At 34.2% G+C, this 24,844-nt stretch overlaps 1 long non-coding RNA gene across 1 annotated transcript in view; it reads left to right on the top strand.

Moving 5' to 3' along the window:
- The first annotated feature begins 406 nt into the window (after nucleotides 1–406).
- The window catches only part of LOC148957829 (uncharacterized), a 49,933-nt gene continuing 25,495 nt past the window's right edge, over nucleotides 407–24,844 (top strand). Inside the window, exons 1-3 of the long non-coding RNA XR_016145120.1 lie at nucleotides 407–869; nucleotides 3,760–3,807; nucleotides 5,214–5,335. This is a non-coding gene — a long non-coding RNA (uncharacterized LOC148957829). The remainder of the gene's footprint in view (nucleotides 870–3,759; nucleotides 3,808–5,213; nucleotides 5,336–24,844) is intronic.

Below are 24,844 nucleotides of genomic sequence, written 5' to 3'. Positions count from 1 at the left end.
TGTGTCATTCTGACGTTTTGCCGAACATTTAGCTCGGAACCTGCCGTATTTAGAAACCAATTTACAAGGCATACTTTTAGAGAAAAGTGTCATCTTTTTCTTGCTTTGTTTCCTGTATTTGTTCACGTTTTACTCTTGAATTTTAGATACCATCACGCAGCTTTTCCCATTAATGGTAAAAAAGAGTTTTATTATCGAATATTTCTTCACCTTTTCAACCCCAATATGCAAGGCTTGATAAAATGATCCTTTCATTTATTCCTATATCATTGGATTTTTGACATTCTCTTGACAATAGACACAGCACCCCCCTTCCCCCCTCCTTGACAAAAATAGTTTTGCTGATTTTTCTTAACACAAATTTGGTATTATCGGAGTCGCGAAGGAGCAATTGCCTGTGAACTCCCAAGAGACACTTCTCCCGCTTATATTTTTAATTGTTGGTTTCCCCTTTGGACTACCTGTGGTTCATTCAAATTGAATCTCCCTTGAGTATCCCAGGTTTTCGTAGAACATAAATAAGCAATCCATTTGTTTTATAATCAATATTCTGAATTATAAACCAGATATTAAATATGATGCATAACAAAGTTTTGATGATGCTAATGGAAACTTGAGGATAATATCGTTCGCTCTGGCATTCTGCAATGAATTCGGCAGTGGTTTCGCAGGTTTATACAATCCAAGATGGCCTACTTGATGGTGCTCTATTGTGACTTCAGCTAGATCTATAAATCAACTAAATCTCTAAACTTCTCAACTTTTTTCGATACTGGATTTTGTATTGCACCGTAAAGCTTCGACAAGTAGAAGACATTCGATGCCTGGACGCAGAGGTAGAGGACGCAGGCTGATTGCGTTCAATTGAGGTAATCGAATATGTTCTCTTATTTCCTTTCAAAATTTTGCTTTTATCTTACCTTATCAGAAAGAAAATACGACATCTTCAAGATTGTTCTTCTTAACGTCAAGCGAATAAGCTTTGTTGAATAATTTTGATAGGGTTCTTATTTTAAGTATTCTGCTACTTCGATAAATACGCAGTGAATCAAAAACCTGCCGGCTGTAAAGAAAACCTGTTTTCAGAGAGCAAACTTAGAATTCGTTTGGTTAAAGCTTTGATTGCAATATATGTGGAAACGTCATTTGACCAGGGACGGATCCAGGATTTTTGGTGATTATAGCTCAAATTGTTTGGGATCGGGACCACACCCTCCTTGCTTGTGGGACACGCCCACTATATGGGCAAATGATAAAACCATGTGTGCTTATAGTTGCTTCGTATTCATAAATATTCCTTCGAACATCCTTTTTCTATCTCCAGGGACGCCAGAGAAGGGGTGTGGGGGTACAACCGCCCCTGTTGCCCTTTGACAGAAGGGGCAAGAGTTGTTTTTAATAAGGTTCCCTTGAAACTGGCCAATTGTAATAATCAGAGAGATTCATATGAAATTCTGAACTTCTCAAAACATGTAAAATAATTCCTTGTGCCGAAAATTAGCCAATGTTGAAGATACCTACAGATAATAAAATTGCAGTCACGTATGAATTTGTAGAAGCTGAGAATTATCTTTCAAAAGCCCTTTTACTCAAGCCTGCCCCCCCCCCTGTAAAGGTCTTACGCTGTATTGCGCAGACTTATGCGAGAGGATTTCATGTGAGAAACGAAGAAATAAGATCTTGTTCTTTGCTTACATTCTTGTTATCGTGCTAATCAAAAAGCCCTTATTTACAAAATCTCATGATATTTATACTACCGGCATACAATAGATTAATTAATGATTGACATAAAACTAAACGAGGTACAAATGAAACCGAGGTTATACAATATAAGAAATATCCTGTTACACCCCCGCTTGCCGCTTGGTCGTTCCGCCGTCCCTCTCGACTCCCTAGTAGGTTCTTGCCTTTGAAGCTACATTACAGGGGACCCAGGATGTGAAGACGAGCTATAGTCCACTGTTGCTTTACAGGGGGCAGAGAGCGGAGATGTACCGTGGATACTCATATTCTATTGGTTAAAAAGCCATTTTCAAACTTGACTATAGCTTCACTATAGCTCGCGCCAAAAATTATAGTACGAGTTTCATTGTCTTCGATGCCTTTTCCAGAGCAAATCCGGAGAGGCATAGTGATGACCAGTGGCGGCTCGTGACTTTCACAGTTGGGAGGGCAGACCATCAATATTGCGATAATCGATAGAAAGGTCGACTTTGCAAATTTTTCACTGTATTCATGGTTTGATGTTGATCGTCATGGAGAGCAGAAGAGAAAGCATAAATAGATGTGGTTGTTGTTTAGCGATGATGTCATTTTATGGGCAAAATTTTTCTTGCCCCGAATCCAAATAAGCCAATCACAGACGGCGTTTAGCAATGCCCGAGGTCAACAATTAGCTTTTGCGCATGTCGGCTAGGGGCAAAAAAACTTTGCCCGTAAAATGACATCATCGCTCAAGGCACTAGCGGGCCAGAAGCGAGGCTAAGGACGAGACGGGATAGCAAGGAGCTTTTTCTAGAAGAGATACAAACTTATATAATTAACCACAGTAAGACTATCTTCAAAATTAAATATGAATATCATAGATTTCCTTTGAATCTTTTTGAGGGTGCATGGCCCCAGATGCCCATTAGCAAGAGCCGCCAGTAATGCATGTTTGTTAATAATTTGATAACCTATACCGCTGCTTTCAAATGTTGAGAGGCTTGATAGCAGAGGAAAAATTAACACTTAACTTTGAATTCCGAAAATCAAACACGGAGATTTTGACTATAGCTCGAGCTACAGTTGCTATAGTCTGGATCCGCTCCTGATTTGACCCTATACATTGAATGCAAAACCCCAGTAATTCAGGAGAATTAAAATTCCTTAAATACTTTTACATTGAATTGCGATGTAGTGCTTAGATTTTCTCGCCTCAATCTACTGTAACAAAATTTTTTCGAGGCCAATCTGATTGACTTTCTTTTTTGTTTTTCTTATTATAATATCTGTGAATCATTGGTCATGATCTACACCTCCCCCCCCCCCCCCCCCTACGAACACCCGGACCCGGAAGGAAAATGGAATGGTTGCATACTCCAGTCCCATAGTGAATCTACGTCACTTCTTTTGATTCAATCCAAGTAAAGAATTGGAATGCCGGATAAAGTAGTATTTGCTATGATCGTCATAACCAGTATCGTTCCTAGAGTTGAAATCATATGTTCTAAAGAAAAAGAAGCCCTCCTCCTTATCTAAGAGGGGATATAGTGAAGGGGCTATATAGCCTCGCCTAATCAATCAACAAGGGTAAAATCAATCAGAACAATATTTAGCTACCCTTACCCTCTGGTAATGAGAAGATTTTTTGTGAACAGCGAATGCCTGCTGCGTTTACAAATTATTGACATTTTCCTAAGCACGGGATTAAGATCAATTTTGAATCACCTGCACTGCAGCCTGAACTCTATCCATTCTTACTTACATACTTACATCGAGTAACATGAATCTAAGTAAATTCTTACCTTAGATAGATAAAAAAGATGATTCATAATCTTGTCCTTTTTACTTTTGAAAGAAGCTTTGATGTCTCTGCCCTTTGTACCTTAGGCTAAATTTATCTTTGAACTATTTGCATAAGGCTCCAAGTTTGAATTTTCAAAATTTTATGTTTCTCGTTGGATTCATCCATTGATAGAAAGCATTGCTTGTTCTGCCATTTTTTCCTTGGAATTTTCCATCCATAATCTAATCTAAGTAAATTGTTACCCTTGATAGATAAAGTCGAAGATTCACCATCGTGTCCTTCCTACGTTCTGAAAGAAGGTTTGTTGACTCTACCCTTTATACCTGGCTAAATTTATTTTGGAAGTATTCTGATTCAACTCTAAATTTGAATTCTAAAAGATTAATACTACAGCAAATTTTAGAACAGTCTTACCCTATATTGAAAAATCGATGACTTTCCATCGTGTCTCTTCTGCGTTTTGAAACAAGGTTCATTTTCCCCTTTTTTTGTACTTTTTGTTAAACTTTTCTTTGAATTATTCTGATTAAACTCTTACTTTGAATTATAAAATGTTTATGTTTCTCGTTGGTGTCTCTTCATTGATAGAGAGCAATGCTTGTTGTGCCATTGATTCCTTGGATGTTTCAGTTCTTTATCTAATCTAATTATGGTCTTACCCCCTATTGATAAAGTCGATCTCTCTCCATATTGTCTCTTCTGCCTTTTGAAACAAGGTTTTTGTTCCTGTCCCCTTTACTTTTGACTAAACGTATCTTTGAATAATTCTGATTAAAGTCTTACTTTCAAAAAAGTCGTCAAGACTGTCCATCAAGAGTAGACAGTCTTGAATTGCTCGCAAAAAATTTCTTTTTTTATAGATATCTAGGCCGAGATTGCCATTAATTTAATTTCAATAATAAAATTTCTTTTCCCATAAGATAATGTTATTAATATTTATGCATTAGCCCACAGAATGAATGCATTACAAAACTTTCCTTCCGTCTGCAGATAATGTAGCAACTAATTCTTTACATCATTATTGGGTGTGACCTTCAATAAAGGGCGTGTCTGTGTGGCTTTCTTATTTTGGCTCCCTCACTTTTGATCTGCTTCATACGTAGCTTGATGTAGGACACAGCTGCATAATGTTTGTGGATTTTAAGGCTATGACTAAAATATTGCAAGTTTGGGAAAAATTTAGGACAAAATCCTGACTTGTTTAATTTCCTCCGAATTCTTCCAAACTAAGGCTGTAATGTGATGCCAATGATTAAAGTCCAATGCAAAACATTATGTCTTACTTTTGCCTCTACTAATGCTACTTTTGCAAGCATTTTGAAGATATACTCTTAGCAACGGTACTACCCTTTGTTATGAAAACCTCCTCTCTTAGCTCTTTTAATAAATGTCATTTTTTGGCAATTCAGTTTTGAAAACAAAATTTTGTTGCTTTTTAGAACTTTGAAAAAATGTTAACAATGAAAAAGCCATCTATGATTTCGATACTTTGATTGAAACGACTTTTTGATTTCAGACTTTCTCGATAACGTTCTCCAGATCTCTTTTAATCATAAACAGTTTGTTTGGTTTCTTCGGTCCTTTAGGTCTTGCTTTTGCTCAGGACTCTGTTCTTTGGGACAAAATTAAAGAAAATTGCATTTTCGTGAACTTTATTGAAATATCTTTTCAACTACTTCCAATGTTTTTTTTGTTAAAATCCTAGGACTCACAAATTCCTCTTCAAAGCTCCATCAATGTAGCCAGTTGATGCCTTGAACAACTAGAAATTGGATATGAATGGGATCTGGACTAAAACCTTCATAAAAACTTGTATGACTTTTGCAGGTATGTCGGTTCCCTTTCCTTCAAATTCCAAACTTACAAACTTAAATGGCGTGGATCGTTCTGCATTTATTCTAAACTGCAGACCTTTTATTCCGAAGTGCAGACATTACATTTTTTTAAAAATTTTATTTTAGAACTACCATTATAATTCAAAAATCATATTTTCCTTGAGAATTAAATCCTGTTCATGACTTACTTTACGTTGCTTTTGATAAAAAGTTTCTTAATTTTGTAAGCTTTGTAAAAACATTTCTCTAAAATCCTTCTGTAATTTTGTTTCCTTCCTCATAAAATTTTATTTCAAACTTACTGCTGGTGGCTCTGTTATGAAATTTCTCTAAAAAGCCCTTTATTTTTTTTCCTCACGTATTGATTTATGATTATCACTTACTATCACTAGCTTTGTTTATGAGCTACTCTAAAAACCAACGTGTCATGTTTTCTTGCTAATTTGCTGTAGAGAGCTTTACGTTAAAGTTGCCCTAAAATCCTTCCTTCATCTTTATTTTTGCCTAACAATATTTATTGCTACGTTGCTGTGGAGACCTTTGCTTTAGAATTACTATAAAAGCCTGTTCTCATTTCCTTGCCTGTCAATTTTTAATGCTATAGGGAGCTTTGTTTTAGAATTTCCCTAAAATACTTGGATCTCTTTATTTCATTGCCTGTCATTTTTTATTGCTTTGTTGCTGTAGGGAGCTATGCTTTAGATTTTCATTAAAATCCTTCGTTCTCTTTATTTCATTGCCTGTCATTTTTTATTGTTCGTTGCTGTAGGGAGCTGTGTTTTAGATTTCCCTAGAATCCTTCGCTCTCTTTATTTAGTTGTCTGTCAATTTTAATTGCTTGGTTGCTGTAGGAGCTTTGCTTTGGAATTTCCCTAAAATCCATCGCTCTCATTATTTAATTGTCTGTCAATTTTTATTGCTAAGTTGCTGTAGGGAGCTACGCTTCACCATTTCCATAAAATCCTTTCCTCTCTTTATTCATTTGTCTTCAATTTTTTTTCTAAATTGCTGTTGGAAGCTAACTTTTAGATTTTCCCTAAAATCTTTGGTTTCTTTATTTCATTGCCTGTCTTTTTTTTTGACAAGTTGCTGTAGGGAGCTTTGCTTTGAAATTTGTCAAAAATCCTTGGTTCTTTTTTTTTCATTGCTTGTCAATTTTTATTGCTAAATTGATGTAGAGAGCTATGCTTCAGAATTTTCTTAAAATCCTTCGCTTTATTTATTTCATTGCCTGTCATTTTATATTGCTAAGTTGCTGTAGGAGGCTATGCTTCAGAATTTCCCAAAAATCCTTGGTTCTTTTTTTTCATTGCTTGTCAATTTTTATTGCTAAGTTGCTGTAAGGAGCTATGCTTTAGACTTTTCTTAAAATCCTTGGCTCCTTTTATTTCATTGCCTGTCATTTTTTCATGCTAAGTTTGCTGTAGGGAGCTATGTCTCAGAATTTCCCTAAAATACTTCACTCTCTTTATTTAATTGCCTGTCATCTTTTATTGTTTCGTGGCTGTAGGGAGCTATGCTTTGGAATTTTTTTAAAATCCATGGATCTCTTTATTTCATTGCCTGTCTTTTTTTTTGCTAAGTTGCTATTGGGAGTTATGCTTTAGAATTTCCCTAAAATCCTTGATTATCTTTATTTCATTGCCTGTCATTTTTTTTGTTAAGTTGCTGTAGAGGGCTATGTATAAGATTTTCCCTAAATTCCTTCGCTTTCATTATTTCATTGCCTGTGAATGTTTTTGCTAAGTTGCTGTAGGGAGCTATGTTTTAGATTTTCCCTAGAATCCTTCGCTCTCTTTATTTAGTTGTCTGTCAATTTTTATTGCTAAGTTGCTGTAAGGAGCTATGCTTTAGACTTTTCCTAAAATCCATGGCTCTTTATATTTTAACGCCTGTCATTTTTTATTGCTTCGTTGCTGTAGGGAGCTATATTTCAGAATTTCCCTAAAATCCTTCACTCTCTTTATTTCATTGCCTGTCATTTTTTATTGCTTCGTTGCTGTAGGGAGCTATGCTTTAGAATTTTCTTAAAATCCATGGATCTCTTTATTTCATTGCCTGTCTTTTTTTGCTATGTTGCTATTGGGAGTTATGCTTTAGAATTTCCCTAAAATCCTTGATTATCTTTATTTCATTGCCTGTCATTTTTTTGCTAACTTGCTGTAGGGGGCTATGCTTTAGATTTTCATTAAAATCCTTCGTTCTCTTTATTTCATTGCCTGCCATTTTTTTGCTAAGTTGCTGTAGGGAGCTATGTTTTAGATTTTCCCTAGAATCCTTCGCTCTCTTTATTTAGTTGTCTGTCAATTTTTATTGCTAAGTTGCTGTAAGGAACTATGCTTTAGACTTTTCCTAAAATCCATGTCTCTTTATATTTTAATGCCTGTCATTTTTTATTGCTTCGTTGCTGTAGGGAGCTATATTTCAGAGTTTCCCTAAAATCCTTGGCTCTCTTTATTTCATTGCCTGTGAATGTTTTTGCTAAGTTGCTGTAGGGAGCTTGGCTTTGAAATTTCCCAAAAATCCTTGGTTCTCTTTTTTTCATTGCTTGTCATTTTTTATTGCTTTGTTGCTGTAGGGAGCTCTGCTTTAGAATTTCCCTTAAATCCTTGGCTCTCTTTAATTCATTGCCTGTTATTTTTTTGGGAAAGTTGCTGTAGGGGGCTATGTTTTAGATTTTCCCTAAAAAACTTCACTCTCTTTTTTCCATTGCCTGTCATTTTTTATTGTTTCGTTGCTGATGGGAGCTATGCTTTATAATTTCCCTAAAAACATTCGCTCACCTCATTTCATTGACTGCCTTTTTTATCGCTAACTTGCTGTAAAGAGCTATGTTTTAGAATTTCCGTAGAATCCTTCGTTCTCTTTATTTCATTGCCTGTCATTTTTTATTGCTTCGTTGCTGTAGGGAGCTGTGTTTTAGATTTTCCCTAGAATCCTTCGCTCTCTTTATTTCATTGCCTGTGAATGTTTTTGCTAAGTTGCTGTAGGGAGCTTGGCTTTGAAATTTCCCAAAAATCCTTGGTTCTCTTTTTTTCATTGCTTGTCATTTTTTATTGCTTTGTTGCTGTAGGGAGCTATGTCTCAGAATTTCCCTAAAATACTTCACTCTCTTTATTTCATTGCCTGTCATTTTTTATTGCTTTGTTGCTGTAGGGAGCTATGCTTTAGAATTTTTTTAAAATCCATGGATCTCTTTATTTCATTGCCTGTCTTTTTTTTGCTAAGTTGCTATTGGGAGTTATACTTTAGAATTTCCCTAAAATCCTTCATTATCTTTATTTCATTGCCTGTCATTTATTTTGTTAAGTTGCTGTAGACGGCTATGTATAAGATTTTCCCCAAATTCCTTCGCTGTCTTTATTTCATTGCCTGTGAATTTTTTTTGCTAAGTTGCTGTAGGGAGCTATGCTTTAGAAATTCCCTAAAATCCTTCGTTCTCTTTTTTTCATTGCTTGGCATTTTTTGTTGCTTCGTTGCTGTAGGGAGCTATGCTTTAGAATTTTCCTAAAATCCTTCGTTCTCTTTATTTTATTGCCTATCATTTTATATTGCTTTGTTGCTGTAAGGAGCTATGCTTCAAAATCTATCTAAAATCCTTCGCTCTCTTTATTTCACTGCCTGTCATTTTTTATTGCTAAGTTGCTGTAGGAGGCTATGCTTCAAAATTTCCCAAAAATCCTTGGTTCTCTTTTTTTCATTGCTTGTCAATTTTTATTGCTAAGTTGCTGTAAGGAGCTATGCTTTAGACTTTTCTTAAAATCCATGGCTCTTTTTATTCTTTTGCCTGTCATTTTTTCATGCTAAGTTTGCTGTAGGGAGCTATGTCTCAGAATTTCCCTAAAATACTTCACTCTCTTTATTTTATTGCCTGTCATCTTTTATTGTTTCGTTGCTGTAGGGAGCTATGCTTTAGAATTTTTTTAAAATCCATGGATCTCTTTATTTCATTGCCTGTCTTTTTTTTTGCTAAGTTGCCATTGGGAGTTATGCTTTAGAATTTCCTTAAAATCCTTGATTATCTTTATTTCATTGCCTGTCATTTTTTTTGTTAAGTTGCTGTAGAGGGCTATGTATAAGATTTTCCCTAAATTCCTTCGCTTTCATTATTTCATTGCCTGTGAATTTTTTTTGCTAAGTTGCTGTAGGCAGCTATGCTTTAGAAATTCCCTAAAATCCTTCGTTCTCTTTTTTTCATTGCTTGTCATTTTTTATTGCTTCGTTGCTGTAGGGAGCTTTGCTTTAGAATTTTCCTAAAATCCTTCGTTTTCTTTATTTTATTGCCTGTCATTTTTTATTGCTTTGTTGCTGTAAGGAGCTATGCTTCAAAAGCTATCTAAAATCCTTTGCTCTCTTTATTTCACTGCCTGTCGTTTTTTATTGCTAAGTTGCTGTAGGAGGCTATGCTTCAGAATTTCCCAAAAATCCTTGGTTCTTTTTTTTCATTGCTTGTCAATTTTTATTGCTAATTTGATGTAGAGAGCTATGCTTCAGAATTTTCTTAAAATCCTTCGCTTTCTTTATTTCATTGCCTGTCATTTTATATTGCTAAGTTGCTGTAGGAGGCTATGCTTCAGAATTTCCCAAAAATCCTTGGTTCTTTTTTTTTCATTGCTTGTTAATTTTTATTGCTAAGTTGCTGTAAGGAGCTATGCTTTAGAATTTTCTTAAAATCCATGGCTCTTTTATTTCATTGCCTGTCATTTTTTCATGTTAAGTTTGCTGTAGGGAGCTATGTATCAGAATTTCCCTAAAATACTTCACTCTCTTTATTTAATCGCCTGTCATCTTTTATTGTTTCGTTGCTGTAGGGAGCTATGCTTTAGAATTTTTTTAAAATCCATGGATCTCTTTATTTCATTGCCTGTCTTTTTTTTTGCTAAGTTGCTATTGGGAGTTATACTTTAGAATTTCCCTAAAATCCTTTATTATCTTTATTTCATTGCCTGTCATTTTTTTTGTTAAGTTGCTGTAGAGGGCTATGTATAAGATTTTCCCTAAATTCCTTCGCTTTCATTATTTCATTGCCTGTCATTTTTTATTGTTCGTTGCTGTAGGGAGCTGTGTTTAGATTTTCCCTAGACTCCTTCGCTCGCTTTATTTAGTTGTCTGTCAATTTTTATTGCTTGGTTGCTGTAGGGAGCTTTGCTTTGGAATTTCCCTAAAATCCATCGCTCTCATTATTTAAATGTCTGTCAATTTTTATTGCTAAGTTGCTGTAGGGAGCTACGCTTCACAATTTCCATAAAATCCTTTCCTCTCCTTATTCATTTGTCTTCAATTTTTTTTTTAAATTGCTGTTGGAAGCTAACTTTTAGATTTTCCCTAAAATATTTGGTTTCTTTATTTCATTGCCTGTGTTTTTTTTGAAACGTTTCTGTAGAGAGCTTTGCTTTGAAATTTGCCAAAAATCCTTGGTTCTTTTTTTTTCATTGCTTGTCAATTTTTATTGCTAAATTGCTGTAGAGAGCTATGCTTTAGAATTTTCTTAAAATTCTTCGCTTTCTTTATTTCATTGCCTGTCATTTTATATTCCTAAGTTGCTGTAAGGAGCTATGCTTCAAAATCTATCTAAAATCCTTCGCTCTCTTTATTTCACTGCCTGTCATTTTTTATTGCTAAGTTGCTGTAGGAGGCTATGCTTCAAAATTTCCCAAAAATCCTTGGTTCTCTTTTTTTCATTGCTTGTGAATTTTTATTGCTAAGTTGCTGTAAGGAGCTATGCTTTAGACTTTTCTTAAAATCCATGGCTCTTTTTATTTCTTTGCCTGTCATTTTTTCATGCTAAGTTTGTTGTAGGGAGCTATGTCTCAGAATTTCCCTAAAATACTTCACTCTCTTTATTTAATTGCCTGTCATCTTTTATTGTTTCGTTGCTGTAGGGAGATATGCTTTAGAATTTTTTTAAAATCCATGGATCTCTTTATTTCATTGCCTGTCTTTTTTTGCTAAGTTGCTATTGGGAGTTATGCTTTAGAATTTCCCTAAAATCCTTGATTATCTTTATTTCATTGCCTGTCATTTTTTTTGTTAAGTTGCTGTAGACGGCTATGTATAAGATTTTCTCTAAATTCCCTCACTTTCATTATTTCATTGCCTGTCATTTCTTTTGCTAACTTGCTGGAGGGAGCTATGTTTTAGAATTTCCCTAAAATACTTCATTCTCTTTATTTCATTGCCTGTCAATTTTCAATGCTAAGTTGCTGTAGGAAGCTATTCTTTAGAATTTCCCTAAAATACTTCACTCTCTTTATTTCATTGCCTGTCAATTTGCAATGCTAAGTTGCTGTAGGAAGCTATGCTTTAGATTTTCATTAAAATCATTCGTTCTCTTCATTTCATTGCCAGTCATTTTTTTTGCTATGTTGCTGTAGGAAGCTATGCATTAGATTTTCATTAAAATCCTTCGTTCTCTTTATTTCATTGCCAGTCATTTTTTTTGCTAAGTAGCTGTAGGGAGCTATGCTTTAGAAATTCCCTAAAATCCTTCGTTCTCTTTATTTCATTGACTGCCTTTTTTTATCACTAACTTGGTCTAGGGAGCTATGCTTTAGAATTTCCCTAAAATAGTTCACTCTCTTTATTTCATTGCTTGTCATTTTTTATTGCTTCGTTGCTGTAGGGAGCTATGCTTTAGAATTTCCCTAGAATCCTTGGTTCTCTTTATTTCATTGCCTGTGAATTTTTTTTGCTAAGTTGCTGTATGGAGCTTGGCTTTGAAATTTCCCAAAAATCCTTGGTTCTATTTTTTTCATTGCTTGTCATTTTTTATTGCTTTCTTGCTGTAGGGAGCTATGCTTTAGAATTTCTCTAAAATCCTTGGCTCTATTTATTTCATTGCCTGTCATTTTTTTTGCTAACTTGCTGTAGGGAGCTATGCTTTAGAATTTCATTAAAACCTTTCATTCTCTTTTTTTCATTGCCTGTCATTTTTTATTGCTTCGTTTCTGATGGGAGCTATGCTTTAGAATTTCCCTACAAACATTCGCTTTCCTCATTTGATTGACTGCCTTTTTTTATCGCTAACTTGCTGTAGGGAGCTATGCTTTAGATTTTCATTAAAATCCTTCGTTCTCTTTATTTCATTGCCTGTCATTTTTTATTGCTTCATTGCTGTAGGGAGCTGTGTTTTAGATTTTCCCTAGAATCCTTCGCTCTCTTTATTTAGTTGTCTGTCAATTTTTATTGCTAAGTTGCTGTAAGGAGCTATGCTTTAGACTTTTCCTAAAATCCATGGCTCTCTTTATTTCATTGCCTGTCATTTTTTATTGCTTCGTTGCTGTAGGGAGCTATGCTTTAGGATTTTCTTAAAATCCATGGATCTCTTTATTTCATTTCCTGTCTTTTTTTTGCTATGTTGCTTTTGGAAGTTATGCTTTAGAATTTCCATAAAATTCTTGATTATCTTTATTTCATTGCCTTTCATTTTTTTGCTAACTTGCTGTAGGGGGCTATGCTTTAGATTTTCATTAAAATCCTTCGTTCTCTTTATTTCATTGCCTGTCAATTTTTTTGCTAAGTCGCTGTAGGGAGCTATGCTTTAGAAATTCCCTAAAATCATTCGTTCTCTTTTTTCATTGCTTGTCATTTTTTATTGCTTCGTTGCTGTAGGGAGCTATGCTTTAGAATTTTCTTAAAATCCATGGATCTCTTTATTTCATTGCCTGTCTTTTTTTTGCTAAGTTGCTATTGGGAGTTATGCTTTGGAATTTCCCTAAAATCCTTGATTATCTTTTTTTCATTGCCTGTCCTTTTTTTGCTAACCTGCTGTAGGGAGCTATGCTTTAGATTTTCATTAAAATCCTTCGTTCTCTTTATTTTATTGCCTGTCATTTTTCATTGCTTCGTTGCTGTCAGGAGCTTTGCTTTAGACTTTTCCTAAAATCTTTAGCTCTCTTTATTTTATTGCCAGTCATTTTTTATTGCTTCGTTGCTGTACGGAGCTATGCTTCAGAATCTCCCTAATATCCTTCGCTGTCTTTATTTCATTGCCTGTCATTTTTTATTGCTTTGTTGCTGTAGGGAGCTATGCTTCAGAATTTCCCAAAAATCCTTCGTTCTCTTTATATCATTGCCTGTCATTTTTATTGCTTCGTTGCTGTCAGAAGCTATGCTTTAGAATTTTTCTAAAATCCTTTGTCCTCTTTATTTCATTGCCTGTCATTTCTTTTGCTAAGTTGCTGTAGAGAGCTATGCTTTTGAATTTCCCTAAAATACTTCACTCTCTTTATTTCATTGCCTGTCATTTTTTATTGCATCGTTGCTGTAGGGAGCTATGCTTTAGAATTTTCTTAAAATCCATGGATCTCTCTATTTCATTGCCAGTCTTTTTTTTTGCTAAATTGCTATTGGGAGTTATGCTCTAGAATTTCCCTAAAATCCTTGATTATCTTTTTTTCATTGCTTGACATTTTTTATTGCTAAAATGCTGTAGGGAGCTATGAGTCAGAATTTTCTTAAAATCCTTCGCTTTCTTCACTTTATTGCCTGTCAATTTTTATTGCTAAGATGCTGTAGGGAGCTTTGTTTTAGACATTCCCTAAAATCCATCTCTCTCTATTTTTCATTGCCTGTCATTTTTATCGCTTCTTTGCTGGAGGGAGCTATGCTTTAGAATTTCCCTAAAATCCTTGGCTCTCTTTATTTCATTGCCTGTGAATGTTTTTGCTAAGTTGCTGTAGGGAGCTTGGCTTTGAAATTTCCCAAAAATCCTTGGTTCTATTTTTTTCATTGCTTGTCATTTTTATTGCTTTGTTGCTGTAGGGAGCTATGCTTCAGAATTTCTCTAAAATCCTTGGCTCTATTTATTTCATTGCCTGTCATTTTTTTTGCTAACTTGCTGTAGGGAGCTATGCTTTAGAATTTCATTAAAACCTTTCATTCTCTTTTTTTCATTGCCTGTCATTTTTTATTGCTTCGTTTCTGATGGGAGCTATGCTTTAGAATTTCCCTACAAACATTCGCTTTCCTCATTTGATTGACTGCCTTTTTTTATCGCTAACTTGCTGTAGGGAGCTATGCTTTAGATTTTCATTAAAATCCTTCGTTCTCTTTATTTCATTGCCTGTCATTTTTTATTGCTTCATTGCTGTAGGGAGCTGTGTTTTAGATTTTCCCTAGAATCCTTCGCTCTCTTTATTTAGTTGTCTGTCAATTTTTATTGCTAAGTTGCTGTAAGGAGCTATGCTTTAGACTTTTCCTAAAATCCATGGCTCTCTTTATTTCATTGCCTGTCATTTTTTATTGCTTCGTTGCTGTAGGGAGCTATGCTTTAGGATTTTCTTAAAATCCATGGATCTCTTTATTTCATTTCCTGTCTTTTTTTTGCTATGTTGCTTTTGGAAGTTATGCTTTAGAATTTCCATAAAATTCTTGATTATCTTTATTTCATTGCCTTTCATTTTTTTGCTAACTTGCTGTAGGGGGCTATGCTTTAGATTTTCATTAAAATCCTTCGTTCTCTTTATTTCATTGCCTGTCAATTTTTTTGCTAAGTCGCTGTAGGGAGCTATGCTTTAGAAATTCCCTAAAATCATTCGTTCTCTTTTTTCATTGCTTGTCATTTTTTATTGCTTCGTTGCTGTAGGGAGCTATGCTTTAGAATTTCCTTAAAATCCTTGGTTCTCTTTATTTCATTGCCTGTGAATTTTTTTTGCTAAGTTTCTGTAGGGAGCTTGGCTTTGAAATTTCCCAAAAATCCTTGGCTCTCTTTTTTTCATTGCTTGTCAATTTTTATTGCTAATTTGATGTAGAGAGCTATGCTTTAGAATTTTCTTAAAATCCTTCGCTTTCTTTATTTCATTGCCTGTCATTTTATATTGCTAAGTTGCTGTAGGAGGCTATGCTTCAGAATTTCCCAAAAATCCTTGGTTCTTTTTTTTTCATTGCTTGTTAATGTTTATTGCTAAGTTGCTGTAAGGAGCTATGCTTTAGACTTTTCTTAAAATCCATGGCTCTTTTTATTTCATTGCCTGTCATTTTTTCATGTTAAGTTTGCTGTAGGGAGCTATGTATCAGAATTTCCCTAAAATACTTCACTCTCTTTATTTAATCGCCTGTCATCTTTTATTGTTTCGTTGCTGTAGGGAGCTATGCTTTAGAATTTTTTTAAAATCCATGGATCTCTTTATTTCATTGCCTGTCTTTTTTTTTGCTAAGTTGCTATTGGGAGTTATACTTTAGAATTTCCCTAAAATCCTTTATTATCTTTATTTCATTGCCTGTCATTTTTTTTGTTAAGTTGCTGTAGAGGGCTATGTATAAGATTTTCCCTAAATTCCTTCGCTTTCATTATTTCATTGCCTGTGAATTTTTTTGCTAAGTTGCTGTAGGGAGCTATGCTTTAGAAATTCCCTAAAATCCTTCGTTCTCTTTATTTCATTGCCTGTCATTTTTTATTGTTCGTTGCTGTAGGGAGCTGTGTTTAGATTTTCCCTAGACTCCTTCGCTCGCTTTATTAAGTTGTCTGTCAATTTTTATTGCTTGGTTGCTGTAGGGAGCTTTGCTTTGGAATTTCCCTAAAATCCATCGCTCTCATTATTTAAATGTCTGTCAATTTTTATTGCTAAGTTGCTGTAGGGAGCTACGCTTCACAATTTCCATAAAATCCTTTCCTCTCCTTATTCATTTCTCTTCAATTTTTTTTTTAAATTGCTGTTGGAAGCTAACTTTTAGATTTTCCCTAAAATCTTTGGTTTCTTTATTTCATTGCCTGTGTTTTTTTTGAAACGTTTCTGTAGAGAGCTTTGCTTTGAAATTTGCCAAAAATCCTTGGTTCTTTTTTTTTCATTGCTTGTCAATTTTTATTGCTAAATTGCTGTAGAGAGCTATGCTTTAGAATTTTCTTAAAATTCTTCGCTTTCTTTATTTCATTGCCTGTCATTTTATATTCCTAAGTTGCTGTAAGGAGCTATGCTTCAAAATCTATCTAAAATCCTTCGCTCTCTTTATTTCACTGCCTTTCATTTTTTATTGCTAAGTTGCTGTAGGAGGCTATGCTTCAAAATTTCCCAAAAATCCTTGGTTCTCTTTTTTTCATTGCTTGTGAATTTTTATTGCTAAGTTGCTGTAAGGAGCTATGCTTTAGACTTTTCTTAAAATCCATGGCTCTTTTTATTTCTTTGCCTGTCATTTTTTCATGCTAAGTTTGTTGTAGGGAGCTATGTCTCAGAATTTCCCTAAAACACTTCACTCTCTTTATTTAATTGCCTGTCATCTTTTATTGTTTCGTTGCTGTAGGGAGATATGCTTTAGAATTTTTTTAAAATCCATGGATCTCTTTATTTCATTGCCTGTCTTTTTTTGCTAAGTTGCTATTGGGAGTTATGCTTTAGAATTTCCCTAAAATCCTTGATTATCTTTATTTCATTGCCTGTCATTTCTTTTGTTAAGTTGCTGTAGACGGCTATGTATAAGATTTTCTCTAAATTCCCTCACTTTCATTATTTCATTGCCTGTCATTTCTTTTGCTAACTTGCTGGAGGGAGCTATGTTTTAGAATTTCCCTAAAATACTTCATTCTCTTTATTTCATTGCCTGTCAATTTTCAATGCTAAGTTGCTGTAGGAAGCTATTCTTTAGAATTTCCCTAAAATACTTCACTCTCTTTATTTCATTGCCTGTCAATTTGCAATGCTAAGTTGCTGTAGGAAGCTATGCTTTAGATTTTCATTAAAATCCTTCGTTCTCTTTATTTCATTGCCAGTCATTTTTTTTGCTAAGTAGCTGTAGGGAGTTATGCTTTAGAATTTCCCTAAAATCCTTGATTATCTTTATTTCATTGCCTGTCATTTCTTTTGTTAAGTTGCTGTAGACGGCTATGTATAAGATTTTCTCTAAATTCCCTCACTTTCATTATTTCATTGCCTGTCATTTCTTTTGCTAACTTGCTGTAGGGAGCTATGCTTTAGAAATTCCCTAAAATCCTTCGTTCTCTTTATTTCATTGCCTGTCATTTTTTATTGTTCGTTGCTGTCGGGAGCTGTGTTTAGATTTTCCCTAGACTCCTTCGCTCGCTTTATTAAGTTGTCTGTCAATTTTTATTGCTTGGTTGCTGTAGGGAGCTTTGCTTTGGAATTTCCCTAAAATCCATCGCTCTCATTATTTAAATGTCTGTCAATTTTTATTGCTAAGTTGCTGTAGGGAGCTACGCTTCACAATTTCCATAAAATCCTTTCCTCTCCTTATTCATTTCTCTTCAATTTTTTTTTTAAATTGCTGTTGGAAGCTAACTTTTAGATTTTCCCTAAAATCTTTGGTTTCTTTATTTCATTGCCTGTGTTTTTTTTGAAACGTTTCTGTAGAGAGCTTCGCTTTGAAATTTGCCAAAAATCCTTGGTTCTTTTTTTTTCATTGCTTGTCAATTTTTATTGCTAAATTGCTGTAGAGAGCTATGCTTTAGAATTTTCTTAAAATTCTTCGCTTTCTTTATTTCATTGCCTGTCATTTTATATTCCTAAGTTGCTGTAAGGAGCTATGCTTCAAAATCTATCTAAAATCCTTCGCTCTCTTTATTTCACTGCCTTTCATTTTTTATTGCTAAGTTGCTGTAGGAGGCTATGCTTCAAAATTTCCCAAAAATCCTTGGTTCTCTTTTTTTCATTGCTTGTGAATTTTTATTGCTAAGTTGCTGTAAGGAGCTATGCTTTAGACTTTTCTTAAAATCCATGGCTCTTTTTATTTCTTTGCCTGTCATTTTTTCATGCTAAGTTTGTTGTAGGGAGCTATGTCTCAGAATTTCCCTAAAACACTTCACTCTCTTTATTTAATTGCCTGTCATCTTTTATTGTTTCGTTGCTGTAGGGAGATATGCTTTAGAATTTTTTTAAAATCCATGGATCTCTTTATTTCATTGCCTGTCTTTTTTTGCTAAGTTGCTATTGGGAGTTATGCTTTAGAATTTCCCTAAAATCCTTGATTATCTTTATTTCATTGCCTGTCATTTCTTTTGTTAAGTTGCTGTAGACGGCTATGTATAAGATTTTCTCTAAATTCCCTCACTTTCATTATTTCATTGCCTGTCATTTCTTTTGCTAACTTGCTGGAGGGAGCTATGTTTTAGAATTTCCCTAAAATACTTCATTCTCTTTATTTCATTGCCTGTCAATTTTCAATGCTAAGTTGCTGTAGGAAGCTATTCTTTAGAATTTCCCTAAAATACTTCACTCTCTTTATTTCATTGCCTGTCAATTTGCAATGCTAAGTTGCTGTAGGAAGCTATGCTTTAGATTTTCATTAAAATCATTCGTTCTCTTCATTTCATTGCCAGTCATTTTTTTTGCTATGTTGCTGTAGGAAGCTATGCTTTAGATTTTCATTAAAATCCTTCGTTCTCTTTATTTCATTGCCAGTCATTTTTTTTGCTAAGTAGCTGTAGGGAGCTATGCTTTAGAAATTCCCTAAAATCCTTCGTTCTCTTTATTTCATTGACTGCCTTTTTTTATCACTAACTTGGTCTAGGGAGCTATGCTTTAGAATTTCCCTAAAATAGTTCACTCTCTTTATTTCATTGCTTGTCATTTTTTATTGCTTCGTTGCTGTAGGGAGCTATGCTTTAGAATTTCCCTAGAATCCTTGGTTCTCTTTATTTCATTGCCTGTGAATTTTTTTTGCTAAGTTGCTGTATGGAGCTTGGCTTTGAAATTTCCCAAAAATCCTTGGTTCTATTTTTTTCATTGCTTGTCATTTTTTATTGCTTTCTTGCTGTAGGGAGCTATGCTTTAGAATTTCTCTAAAATCCTTGGCTCTATTTATTTCATTGCCTGTCATTTTTTTTGCTAACTTGCTGTAGGGAGCTATGCTTTAGAATTTCATTAAAACCTTTCATTCTCTTTTTTTCATTGCCTGTCATTTTTTATTGCTTCGTTTCTGATGGGAGCTATGCTTTAGAATTTCCCTACAAACATTCGCTTTCCTCATTTGATTGACTGCCTTTTTTTATCGCTAACTTGCTGTAGGGAGCTATGCTTTAGATTTTCATTAAAATCCTTCGTTCTCTTTATTTCATTGCCTGTCATTTTTTATTGCTTCATTGCTGTAGGGAGCTGTGTTTTAGATTTTCCCTAGAATCCTTCGCTCTCTTTATTTAGTTGTCTGTCAATTTTTATTGCTAAGTTGCTGTAAGGAGCTATGCTTTAGACTTTTCCTAAAATCCATGGCTCTCTTTATTTCATTGCCTGTCATTTTTTATTGCTTCGTTGCTGTAGGGAGCTATGCTTTAGGATTTTCTTAAAATCCATGGATCTCTTTATTTCATTTCCTGTCTTTTTTTTGCTATGTTGCTTTTGGAAGTTATGCTTTAGAATTTCCATAAAATCCTTGATTATCTTTATTTCATTGCCTGTCATTTTTTTTGCTAACTTGCTGTAGGGGGCTATGCTTTAGATTTTCATTAAAATCCTTCGTTCTCTTTATTTCATTGCCTGTCATTTTTTTTGCTAAGTCGCTGTAGGGAGCTATGCTTTAGAAATTCCCTAAAATCATTCGTTCTCTTTTTTCATTGCTTGTCATTTTTTATTGCTTCGTTGCTGTAGGGAGCTATGCTTTAGAATTTCCCTAAAATCCTTGGTTCTCTTTATTTCATTGCCTGTGAATTTTTTTTGCTAAGTTTCTGTAGGGAGCTTGGCTTTGAAATTTCCCAAAAATCTTTGGCTCTCTTTTTTTCATTGCTTGTCATTTTTTATTGCTAAGTTGCTGTAGGGAGCTTGGCTTTGAAATTTCCCAAAAATCCTTGGCTCTCTTTATTTCATTGCTTGTCATTTTTTATTGCTAAATTGCTGTAGGGAGCTATGCTTTAGAATTTCCCTAAAATCCTTGGCTCTCTTTATTTCATTGCCTGTGAATGTTTTTGCTAAGTTGCTGTAGGGAGCTTGGCTTTGAAATTTCCCAAAAATCCTTGGTTCTATTTTTTTCATTGCTTGTCATTTTTTATTGCTTTGTTGCTGTAGGGAGCTATGCTTCAGAATTTCTCTAAAATCCTTGGCTCTATTTATTTCATTGCCTGTCATTTTTTTTGCTAACTTGCTGTAGGGAGCTATGCTTTAGAATTTCATTAAAACCTTTCATTCTCTTTTTTTCATTGCCTGTCATTTTTTATTGCTTCGTTTCTGATGGGAGCTATGCTTTAGAATTTCCCTACAAACATTCGCTTTCCTCATTTGATTGACTGCCTTTTTTTATCGCTAACTTGCTGTAGGGAGCTATGCTTTAGATTTTCATTAAAATCCTTCGTTCTCTTTATTTCATTGCCTGTCATTTTTTATTGCTTCATTGCTGTAGGGAGCTGTGTTTTAGATATTCCCTAGAATCCTTCGCTCTCTTTATTTAGTTGTCTGTCAATTTTTATTGCTAAGTTGCTGTAAGGAGCTATGCTTTAGACTTTTCCTAAAATCCATGGCTCTCTTTATTTCATTGCCTGTCATTTTTTATTGCTTCGTTGCTGTAGGGAGCTATGCTTTAGGATTTTCTTAAAATCCATGGATCTCTTTATTTCATTTCCTGTCTTTTTTTTGCTATGTTGCTTTTGGAAGTTATGCTTTAGAATTTCCATAAAATTCTTGATTATCTTTATTTCATTGCCTGTCATTTTTTTTGCTAACTTGCTGTAGGGGGCTATGCTTTAGATTTTCATTAAAATCCTTCGTTCTCTTTATTTCATTGCCTGTCATTTTTTTTGCTAAGTCGCTGTAGGGAGCTATGCTTTAGAAATTCCCTAAAATCATTCGTTCTCTTTTTTCATTGCTTGTCATTTTTTATTGCTTCGTTGCTGTAGGGAGCTATGCTTTAGAATTTCCTTAAAATCCTTGGTTCTCTTTATTTCATTGCCTGTGAATTTTTTTTGCTAAGTTTCTGTAGGGAGCTTGGCTTTGAAATTTCCCAAAAATCCTTGGCTCTCTTTTTTCATTGCTTGTCAATTTTTATTGCTAATTTGATGTAGAGAGCTATGCTTCAGAATTTTCTTAAAATCCTTCGCTTTCTTTATTTCATTGCCTGTCATTTTATATTGCTAAGTTGCTGTAGGAGGCTATGCTTCAGAATTTCCCAAAAATCCTTGGTTCTTTTTTTTTCATTGCTTGTTAATGTTTATTGCTAAGTTGCTGTAAGGAGCTATGCTTTAGACTTTTCTTAAAATCCATGGCTCTTTTTATTTCATTGCCTGTCATTTTTTCATGTTAAGTTTGCTGTAGGGAGCTATGTATCAGAATTTCCCTAAAATACTTCACTCTCTTTATTTAATCGCCTGTCATCTTTTATTGTTTCGTTGCTGTAGGGAGCTATGCTTTAGAATTTTTTTAAAATCCATGGATCTCTTTATTTCATTGCCTGTCTTTTTTTTTGCTAAGTTGCTATTGGGAGTTATACTTTAGAATTTCCCTAAAATCCTTTATTATCTTTATTTCATTGCCTGTCATTTTTTTTGTTAAGTTGCTGTAGAGGGCTATGTATAAGATTTTCCCTAAATTCCTTCGCTTTCATTATTTCATTGCCTGTGAATTTTTTTGCTAAGTTGCTGTAGGGAGCTATGCTTTAGAAATTCCCTAAAATCCTTCGTTCTTTTATTTCATTGCCTGTCATTTTTTATTGTTCGTTGCTGTAGGGAGCTGTGTTTAGATTTTCCCTAGACTACTTCGCTCGCTTTATTAAGTTGTCTGTCAATTTTTATTGCTTGGTTGCTGTAGGGAGCTTTGCTTTGGAATTTCCCTAAAATCCATCGCTCTCATTATTTAAATGTCTGTCAATTTTTATTGCTAAGTTGCTGTAGGGAGCTACGCTTCACAATTTCCATAAAATCCTTTCCTCTCCTTATTCATTTCTCTTCAATTTTTTTTTTAAATTGCTGTTGGAAGCTAACTTTTAGATTTTCCCTAAAATCTTTGGTTTCTTTATTTCATTGCCTGTGTTTTTTTTGAAACGTTTCTGTAGAGAGCTTTGCTTTGAAATTTGCCAAAAATCCTTGGTTCTTTTTTTTTCATTGCTTGTCAATTTTTATTGCTAAATTGCTGTAGAGAGCTATGCTTTAGAATTTTCTTAAAATTCTTCGCTTTCTTTATTTCATTGCCTGTCATTTTATATTCCTAAGTTGCTGTAAGGAGCTATGCTTCAAAATCTATCTAAAATCCTTCGCTCTCTTTATTTCACTGCCTTTCATTTTTTATTGCTAAGTTGCTGTAGGAGGCTATGCTTCAAAATTTCCCAAAAATCCTTGGTTCTCTTTTTTTCATTGCTTGTGAATTTTTATTGCTAAGTTGCTGTAAGGAGCTATGCTTTAGACTTTTCTTAAAATCCATGGCTCTTTTTATTTCTTTGCCTGTCATTTTTTCATGCTAAGTTTGTTGTAGGGAGCTATGTCTCAGAATTTCCCTAAAACACTTCACTCTCTTTATTTAATTGCCTGTCATCTTTTATTGTTTCGTTGCTGTAGGGAGATATGCTTTAGAATTTTTTTAAAATCCATGGATCTCTTTATTTCATTGCCTGTCTTTTTTTGCTAAGTTGCTATTGGGAGTTATGCTTTAGAATTTCCCTAAAATCCTTGATTATCTTTATTTCATTGCCTGTCATTTCTTTTGTTAAGTTGCTGTAGACGGCTATGTATAAGATTTTCTCTAAATTCCCTCACTTTCATTATTTCATTGCCTGTCATTTCTTTTGCTAACTTGCTGGAGGGAGCTATGTTTTAGAATTTCCCTAAAATACTTCATTCTCTTTATTTCATTGCCTGTCAATTTTCAATGCTAAGTTGCTGTAGGAAGCTATTCTTTAGAATTTCCCTAAAATACTTCACTCTCTTTATTTCATTGCCTGTCAATTTGCAATGCTAAGTTGCTGTAGGAAGCTATGCTTTAGATTTTCATTAAAATCATTCGTTCTCTTCATTTCATTGCCAGTCATTTTTTTTGCTATGTTGCTGTAGGAAGCTATGCTTTAGATTTTCATTAAAATCCTTCGTTCTCTTTATTTCATTGCCAGTCATTTTTTTTGCTAAGTAGCTGTAGGGAGCTATGCTTTAGAAATTCCCTAAAATCCTTCGTTCTCTTTATTTCATTGACTGCCTTTTTTTATCACTAACTTGGTCTAGGGAGCTATGCTTTAGAATTTCCCTAAAATAGTTCACTCTCTTTATTTCATTGCTTGTCATTTTTTATTGCTTCGTTGCTGTAGGGAGCTATGCTTTAGAATTTCCCTAGAATCCTTGGTTCTCTTTATTTCATTGCCTGTGAATTTTTTTTGCTAAGTTGCTGTATGGAGCTTGGCTTTGAAATTTCCCAAAAATCCTTGGTTCTATTTTTTTCATTGCTTGTCATTTTTTATTGCTTTGTTGCTGTAGGGAGCTATGCTTTAGAATTTCTCTAAAATCCTTGGCTCTATTTATTTCATTGCCTGTCATTTTTTTTGCTAACTTGCTGTAGGGAGCTATGCTTTAGAATTTCATTAAAACCTTTCATTCTCTTTTTTTCATTGCCTGTCATTTTTTATTGCTTCGTTTCTGATGGGAGCTATGCTTTAGAATTTCCCTACAAACATTCGCTTTCCTCATTTGATTGACTGCCTTTTTTTATCGCTAACTTGCTGTAGGGAGCTATGCTTTAGATTTTCATTAAAATCCTTCGTTCTCTTTATTTCATTGCCTGTCATTTTTTATTGCTTCATTGCTGTAGGGAGCTGTGTTTTAGATTTTCCCTAGAATCCTTCGCTCTCTTTATTTAGTTGTCTGTCAATTTTTATTGCTAAGTTGCTGTAAGGAGCTATGCTTTAGACTTTTCCTAAAATCCATGGCTCTCTTTATTTCATTGCCTGTCATTTTTTATTGCTTCGTTGCTGTAGGGAGCTATGCTTTAGGATTTTCTTAAAATCCATGGATCTCTTTATTTCATTTCCTGTCTTTTTTTTGCTATGTTGCTTTTGGAAGTTATGCTTTAGAATTTCCATAAAATCCTTGATTATCTTTATTTCATTGCCTGTCATTTTTTTTGCTAACTTGCTGTAGGGGGCTATGCTTTAGATTTTCATTAAAATCCTTCGTTCTCTTTATTTCATTGCCTGTCATTTTTTTTGCTAAGTCGCTGTAGGGAGCTATGCTTTAGAAATTCCCTAAAATCATTCGTTCTCTTTTTTCATTGCTTGTCATTTTTTATTGCTTCGTTGCTGTAGGGAGCTATGCTTTAGAATTTCCCTAAAATCCTTGGTTCTCTTTATTTCATTGCCTGTGAATTTTTTTTGCTAAGTTTCTGTAGGGAGCTTGGCTTTGAAATTTCCCAAAAATCTTTGGCTCTCTTTTTTTCATTGCTTGTCATTTTTTATTGCTAAGTTGCTGTAGGGAGCTTGGCTTTGAAATTTCCCAAAAATCCTTGGCTCTCTTTATTTCATTGCTTGTCATTTTTTATTGCTAAATTGCTGTAGGGAGCTATGCTTTAGAATTTCCCTAAAATCCTTGGCTCTCTTTATTTCATTGCCTGTGAATGTTTTTGCTAAGTTGCTGTAGGGAGCTTGGCTTTGAAATTTC

Source organism: Rhopilema esculentum, chromosome 20, assembly GCF_057945365.1.
Source record: "Rhopilema esculentum isolate cy_ngs chromosome 20, ASM5794536v1, whole genome shotgun sequence".
NCBI classification, from domain to species: Eukaryota; Metazoa; Cnidaria; class Scyphozoa; order Rhizostomeae; family Rhizostomatidae; genus Rhopilema; species Rhopilema esculentum.
This window is presented reverse-complemented; position numbering and strand designations above follow the sequence as displayed.